This window comes from Callorhinchus milii, unplaced genomic scaffold (genome assembly GCF_018977255.1).
Source record: "Callorhinchus milii isolate IMCB2004 unplaced genomic scaffold, IMCB_Cmil_1.0 Scaffold11, whole genome shotgun sequence".
In the NCBI taxonomy this organism is placed as follows: domain Eukaryota; kingdom Metazoa; phylum Chordata; class Chondrichthyes; order Chimaeriformes; family Callorhinchidae; genus Callorhinchus; species Callorhinchus milii.
This window is the reverse complement of record NW_024704752.1, coordinates 7148658-7157481: the sequence shown is the minus strand read 5'-3', so window position 1 is coordinate 7157481 and position 8824 is coordinate 7148658.

Below are 8824 nucleotides of genomic sequence, written 5' to 3'. Positions count from 1 at the left end.
TTGTGAGGAGGGATGAAAGCTGCATCTCCCTGGACAAAGCGTAAGGTTCTATTGATTATCAGGCATGGACCAGGAGACGTAGGCTTTCAGCCACTATGCCGCAAAACTCTGGATCACTCTTCCCTCAATCCCTCCGCCTTGGCCCTCCTTCCCCATCTTCAGGTCACGCCTGAAGAACTACCTGTTTGACTGTGCTCACGATTACCCCCCCCACCCCGGCTCGGCTTAGTTCTCTGTCACTGAAGCGCTCTGAGACGCTATCCTTCCTGCGTGAGGGGCGTTACATAAATGGCTTTTGGTTTTGAATTTGAGGTGAGAAATGCAATGCAAATTGTTGTTAATAATTGGTTTCAAAAAGTCCCTTTTCTGCAGATGAACCCTAGAATATCATTATTAAGCACTGCTCTATGTACTTTCGCTCACCTCAAATTCAAAACCAAATGGCATCCATCCATCAAGGTCTGAACAAGGGACAGTGCACTTGCTGGACAGTCATCCCATGGTCACTTTCACCAGCATAAATTAACACGACAAATGCTTACTTAAATAAAAAATCTTCCGTTAGGTTTTTATTTCCCCATATTTCTCTTCATTGCTCTTCGAAACAGGAATTGTTTGACATTGTCCAAGGCAGAAGAAGTTACTCAACCTGACAGTGAGAAGATGATGCATTAATAATAATAATAATAATAATACATTTGATTATCATGTCTTCAAGACGTCGCAAAGCGCCTCATAGAATATACTGTATATTTTGTGGACGAATTGCCAGGATTCAGAAGGATTAATATTTTGAAATGTCTAATTTGTCAAGTGAAAAATGATCCTTAAAAGGTGACATGTTTAGCAACACAATGTCAGAATCGAGCCAGGCTTCTGTGGCAGTTTTGGTAGTCGGGGTCCTGAGCTAGGCAGTCCGCAGTGTTCCAGGGCAGTGATGATGACAGCACAGCCTGGCTCATCGGCAGGATTTGAAGGAGCAGACCAGTCACTGGGGCGGGGAATTCTCCCACTCAGCTTCTGTTTACCCTGCAAGCAAAAGCCCTAACTGCTAGGGCGGTCTTAGCTAGACAAGCAGCAGGCAAGCTTGCCAGACAATGATATCAATGGCAAGCTTTGCGGTTTTAGCTGGTTAGACTCCAGTAGTTACCCCAAAGCACACTCTGGGGTCCACAAGTCTTGGCTCTTGCCAGCCTGCGCCGAATACTTTCCCGGAATTAGGTAAACAGGATGGTCCTTCAGGAGAGAGAGTGCGCATTCCATTCCATCAATCTATCTCTGGAATTTCCATGTGTAGGTGGGATGCATGGAATTCTCAGTTTGGTTTGGATACTCGTAAGCACGGTGATGGGTTTCCAAATGTGTCAGATACCCGGCTGACCAAAATATCCGTAAAATGCTGGAGTGTTAACTGAGAAGTATTGGGTTGTAGAATGTGGACTGAGGTATTTACTTAGATCGCTTTTGTAATGACTCCATCATGTGAAAATACTTAGACTGGAAGTGAGGCTCCCTGCATGAGTCTCTTGCCAGTTGTCAGGGGAATGTTTAATGATTTATTTGTTGTGTGCATTTGGTTGTTTCACTGCAGCTGCGGGAATGTTGCTGATGTGAGCGATTCACTGTTTGGAAAAGCATAACCCGGTGAGCAACAGCTTAAAGCTGGAGCTTCTGAGAAGCTTGTTAGGCGCTGACATGTCGTTCAACTGAGTGGTGGGCCATGTGTGTGCCCTGATCTTTCCTACGCAGTGAATTTCCACTTACTGGGCTGCGTTGTTAACCGATGACTGCCCACAAGGAGAGAGGTGGGGAGTTAGACATCAAACTAGCCTCGACCTGCTCCTTGCAGCTGGTTGTAAAGTTACGTTGCCAATATCTGTAGAGCAGGGCATTACCCAGCCTCTCAGCTTCTGCCCTCCCCACCCTCCCATAAACTGATGGAAATTGGAAACCAACCCTTTGCTGGGAAGCTGCCTAAAGGGGAGGGCGAAGAGTAACTCATCAGATATTTTATTCTACCACCCACCATGCTTTGGAGTGTGGATGGAAGGAAGCAGACAAGCTAATTATAATAACAGCACCTTATCATGTTGTCGAGACGTCCCAAAACGCTACACAGGATATCCTGCAAAGTGGTCCGACTTTGTATGTTTTGTGGACGAATGCAGTAGCAAATTTGCGCAAAATGTTTAAGGGATTGTTGGCCAGGACACTGGGAAAAACTCCCTTCTCTTTTCGAATTGTGCCATGGATTTTTATGATCTGTCTAGTCAGGCAGATGGGACCTGGATTTAATGTCTCATGTGAAGGATGCCACCTCTGATAATGTAACAACCCCAGCATGACTTTGTAGTGTCAGCATAGACCAGGGTGGTTCAACCTTGAACCACCTGCTGAGAGCCAAATGCTAGAATTTGAGAAAATATGCAGTGAAATGAAATTTTACAGAAGAAATAAGACTTCAGGAGCAAATGACTCTTCAATATTTGTTATTAAAACTGAACAACGTGTTAAGAGGCATTGTTTAAAAAAAGACCATAAAGATTGCTGAGACCCAAATTCTCTCTCCTTGATGGGACCACAACAATTTACATTGATATAATAATAATAATAATCCTTGCATTGATATAGCACCTTATCACGTCGCTGAGACGTCTCAAAGTGCTTCACAAAGTGTTATTTTTACTGGGTTTTATTTGTGGGCAAAACACGGCAGCCAATTTGATTACAATACAAAATTACATTTGTAAAGCGCCTTTCATGTCGGGAGAACGTCCCAATATCCCCCAAGCAGCCGTAAAATGAAATAGATATACAGCATGTAGCGTTGAGAGGACATCTCAAAGTGTTCTCAAAACTAATTAACCCTGAGCATGGGATGGTGGGGAGGGGGAGCTGAGGAGGGTAGGGGAACGGTGTTCGAAGAGAGAGCGATCTTAACGCCAGTTTTCAAGGCAGAAGTGAGGACAGAGGAACTGGAGTTCCAGAGAGGGGTTGGTTATGCTTCTAAGGTTGCAGTTAAGGATGTTGCTGGAGGGGAGGAAACTTTATTTTGTACCTAACCCTTGCTACATCTGACCCGAGAGTACTTGCTTCCAAGACCTAATAACCCAGAATGTCACCTATACTATTCTATCATTAACATCACTCACCTCAATCATAACAAATTCACCAGCAGAAAAGAAGTTCATTTTGTAATACACACACAATTGTTTTTTGTTGGAAAATTTGGTCATTCAATCCATGACCGTTTGTGGGACTCTGATGTGCGCAACTGGCTGCCGTGTTTTGCCAACAAAGCACACAGTCAATTCACTTTGTAGTATATTCTGTGAAGTGCTTTGACTTTGAGATGTCTCAACGGGATGATAATGCAAGGATTATTAAAAGCAAAAGGTGCCTAAAAGAACTGGAGGAGATTTTACTTGGGCATTTTGTTTTTTCTACTCTGATCGAACCCCTTTACAGCCTCACAGCTTCCCTTTCTCCAGCCCATATGGAAACACTTGACTGCTGGCAACATCCCTTCTTAACAAAAATATCCAGAACTGCATTGAACTCTGTCCAAATCTAAAGGCATGTGAAAAGGTGATATTGTGCATGCTGTATTTCTCTTGCTTTTGATACAGCACCAGTTAAAACAAATTAAAAACACGCGGATTTCTGCTTCACAGGGGATAAATACTGCATAGTTCAGTCACTTCGCAGAAGGAATGCATTTTGGATGAGAACCATATGCATGGCTAAGGAAGGGTTAACGAAAAGCACCAAAGGGAAGGGAGGGCATTGTCATCCATTAAACGTGTGTTCGATCAATGCGGGTTGAGGGCTAACACGTCTCAAAATGTACCTCTTTAACCGCGCTCTCGGTCATCTCTCCCGCCTCCCCACCCCTCTCAGCTACCATCTCCAGCTTGGAAACCTGTATCCCCATTCAGAACTGTGATGATCTGGGCAACGATGTGAAAGGCGCTATATAAATGTAAATGATACTGTATTACTCTACAGCTACGTTTTCTATAAATAACTAATAATCAAGTCAAAAAATTTTTAATAACTATATAAATACTGTAATTTGGTCACTCGATCCACGACTGTTTGTGGGACATCGCTGTACGGAATCAGCTACCGGGTTTCCCCCACAAAATATGCAGTCAATTCACTTTACAGTGTATTCTGCGAAGCGCTTTGAGACGTTTTAATGGTGTGATAAGGAGATATATCAATTACAAGGATTATTAAACTTCTAATGTGCTGTGTGGTCAGGTCTCTCAAAGAATCTGTACCATCTATACAGGGAACAATGATTGCCCATATCAGGAAGGGGACAGGTTAAAATCCCACTTATTCTTTGGAAGCCAAGTACTAAAAACTTGGCCTACACTGGGTCTAGAGTTTCTTACATTACGTTGTACAATTACACAATTAAATAGATTAAAACTGACGCAAAAGAAACAGACATAAACTTCACATTATACCTGAGTAATTATTAATGTCAGAATACCAATCAATAGTAGTCAAGTCCCTTGCTTCATTTAGTATTGGAGAGAGAAACATTTGGAACAGTGGACAGGAAAATTAGAAAATCACATGGTGAATTGATTTTACATTGTTGTGGTGATTTGTTTCCTGGCTCCTGACAATGGAACTAATGTTTCCCTTCTTAGAGTTCAAAATCTTCAGTCTGTACCTTCTAATTCCATGCCAGAAATCATTGTGTGTATTTTTCCCCCAATAGACTGTTTAACTGGATGTGGTAATCGATTAAACAGATGTTGGGTTTGGTCATGACACCTGTCAGTCATTGACAGAGGTAGCCGGTATCATAGATATCACTATATTTACCATAAAATCAGCGGGACAGGAAAAAGATATGATAAACCTTGTGTTATGTCAGACCTTGTGTGTCAGCCTAGCTCAGTAGTAGCACTCTCTTGCCTCTGAATCTCAAGGGTGTGGGTACAAGTGTGGGACTTGGAATCAAATTGTCTAAGAAGCCACTCCAAAGCAGTGCTCGGGGTGTGTTTCTTTGTTGGAGGTGCCGTCCTTCGGATGACACCTTAAAACATCTGCCTGTTCAGGTGCATGTTAAAGATCTCATGGCACTATTTGAAAAGAGAAGGGAGTTCATTTCTCTGTCCTGGCCAACAATCCCCCAAATAAAATTAGTCACACACCCCATAGCTGTTTGAGGGACATTGCTGTGTGCAACTGGCTGTCGTGTTTTGCCCACAAAATACACAGTCAATCCAATTCACAGTATATTCTGTAAAATGCTTTGAGAACGTCTCAATGATGTGATTAGGTTCTATTTCAAATGCAAGGAATGTTTTATTATTATATCAGATGTGGGGAATGGGGTCAAAGTGTCTCAAAGGCTTCACAGGATTTTCTGTAAAGTGTATTTTTTTGTAGTTGAACGCGACAGCTAATTTGCACACAGCAGTGCCCCAAAAACTGGGGAAATGTTGATGTGCTACAGCTGATTCCAACCATGTAGGAAACAGAGGCCTGGGTGTGATCTGAGCACCATTGAGAGCAATGTCTTGTCCAGCAAGGACCGCCATACCCTTTAGTGCTTTGGCTTGCGGGGTACATGCCCATTAGAGGCACTTTGTGGTACCAGCAAATCATCAAAGGGTTGAGTTATAATGGAGTAAAACATTCAGTGAGCGCAAAGCTGCTGGCCATTCAAATGGAAGGTTCCATTGTGTGACGATGAACATATCTAACTAGCCCTTGTTCTGCGTTGTGTATATATTGTCTGTGCAGTGTAGAGCACCAGTCGCAAAGACAAATCACATGTTGGAATATAGAATGCAAGTCCAAGGCACTGACAGTGTCCTCCTGGTGTTCAGGAAGGCAGGAGTGAGAACGGTGCTAATGCACATTGTTGTGCTACGGAGGCATTAGGAAAAGCTCCTCAGAGGGAATCAATGATGTTTTAGGCTTCAGATCACTGAACTATAAATCTATCAGACTATATCTTTTTTCATTGGAAAAAGATTGAAGTGGCACAGGACCCAAGTTTTAAATTAATGAAGGGAGTTAATAATCCTTTGCCGTGATGTTCAGATTCACTCAGAGAGAAGAGGAGAGCAATGGCTTTCCTCGAGAGACTGTTAATGGATCTGCTGGCAGTGAGAAATCAATGTGCCATTTTTGAGGGAGGACAAGACCTATTGTTTATGAGGCTCACAGAGAGGTCTCATACATATCCATTAAATGCACAGACAAATCTTCTGAACCATTGTTCCGAGGGGTGGGAGGGGGGGGTCAGACGGGTGTCTGACACATGTGGAAACCCATCACCATGCTGAAGAGCATCAAAACCAAATTGAGAATTCAATGCAACCCACGTACACATGGACATTCCAGAGATAGATTGATGGAATGGAATGCACACTCTCTCCCTATGCGTTGGGGTAACTGCTGGAGTCTAACCAGCTAAAATTGCATAGCTTGCCATTGATATCACTCTCTGGCAAGCTTTCCCGCTGCTGGTCCAGCTAGGACCACCCTACCTGTTAGGGCTTTGGCTTGCAGGGTTAACAGAAACTGAGTGTCCCCATTAACAATCCTAACTAATGAGCCAAGTTGTAACAGTGCGATTGGCTTGTGGCCTTTCTGCAGTTTGCTGGGTAACAATCACAATGGCCTTAAATCTACTCTCTGTATTCACTGTATAAAATGAATTGAATTTATAACGTATGATCTTCCCCTCTGGATGCTGGTTTAGTTTAGATTCCCAAGTTATGTTTTCAGGCTTAGTACTGATACCATGTCCAGTGATGTGTAGTTTCCATAACAAAGCTGTGGATATCTGCCAGGAACTGAGGGCGAATAAACAGAAATATTGATTTGTGTCAAATTTGTCAGAACAAATTGCAGAAAATGCTTCAGGCTTCATGATTTCTGACTGTTCTTGTGCTTGGGATGCGATCAGCATTTACTAAGGTGTAACCTGTTATATTCTGACTCACAAACCGTGCATTCAGGATCTGTAAGAAATTAGGCTTAGTCCCCCCGTTCCCCATGAGACATTATATTTTCCAGTGCTGATGTATCTTTAAAGATTGGAGTCCTGTGGTTAGTGGGCTCTCGCCTTGCAAGGGAGAGGATCCGGGTTTGATTCCCAGGTAGGATGAAAACTTAGGCAAGTTTCCTTACTTGACATGCCTCTGTTTTACCTAGTAGTTAAGTAGGAACTCAGTTAATAGATTATTATTATCTTTCTAGGAAGGAAAAAAAATTGGTCATTCAATCCACCTCTGTTTGTGAGACACTGCTGTGTGCAATTGGCTGCCGCAGCTCCACAAAATATACGGTCTATTCACTTTACAGTATATTCTGTGAAGTGCTTTGAAACGTCTCAACGACATGATAAGGCTCTGTATCAAATGCCAGGATTATTATTATTATATGACTGTTGAAGAAGAGCAAGAGTTCTCCAGGTTTTCCAGGCCAATATTCCTGCCACATTTGATGTCACCCAAAGCAGATGAATTGATCGACCAAATTCTGTATGTGCGACACTTCGTTAGCATTTGCCCAATTAGCTGGTCTTAGTAAGTTGAACTCTCACCTCTGAATCAGAAGACTGTGGGTTTAAGTCCCATCTCGGGACTTTGAATTCCCAGTGTATGCTGACACCAGGGCAGGACTGGATTGATTGTGGTGTGTATATGTGACATTTTAGGATGACATTTCCACCTTAAGTGAGTCGAGGTTGCGTTGGGTGGGTTTGATCACCAATAAAACCTTAAGGGATAGCTGCAAAGCATAACATCTCCATCTACTGGTAGTAAGAGGGTTCTCCACAGCTTAAAATCAATTGAAAGCTCTCACATTTACTCTAAGGAGAAACATATCAACTGAGACATACAGAGAATGCAGCTATTCCTGAGGGAGAAGGGATTGAGACAACTCCATTTGAAAGCAGCTCTTGTGAAGTGCTTTGAGACATTTCAACATTAAAGGCACTGTATCAAATGCAAGGACATGACTGTCTCTCAGTTGGCAGGGTGGGGGGGGGGGGTAGGGTGGCGGGGGGAGAGATTGCAAAAGCTGACTCTGTTGATTGATGTTGTCATTCATCCAAACTCTCTTGAGTTCTTAGCCCAGAGATCAGTCCAGGTGCATTGTTGAGAAACACATTCTTAATTTTATTTTCCTGACACATGTGGAAATCCTTCATCAACAACAACAACAACTTACATTTGTATAGTGGCTTTCATGTCAGAAGCCTCTGGACAGTCAGGGATTTAACCATCACCATGTCTAAGATTATCCAAATCAAACTGAGACTTCCATACACCCACCTACACATGGAAATCCCAGAGATAGATTGTTGGAATGAAATGCACACTCTCTCCCTGGAGGGACACATCCTGCTTACCTAATTCCCGGAAGTATTCGGCGCAGACTGGCAAGAGCCAAGGCGAAATGACGGTTTCAGCATTTTTTGCTTTTGTTGTAGTTTTTACCTGGAAGACCGTCCCCAAATAAATGGCTACACTTTACCCTTCCTTTCCAAGTCCCTTGGCATGTCCTCCCGATGTGAAAGGCACTAAAAAAGTGCTATTTGTTGTTGTTGTTGAGGGCTGCTCGTTCTGGTGTGTGGCTCTTCTGGTATCTCTATCAGAAGACCCTTTATACTGTTCTCACCTGACAGCTGCACGTACAACACTCTGCAGGGTGCAGCGAGTAAAGACAAGCAGCAGAAGGGAGTTTCTCCCGGTATCCTGGCCAACAACTGCTAGATAAAACTGGCCATTCACTCCGCGGCTGTTTGTGGGACATTACTCTGTGTGCAAATTGGCTG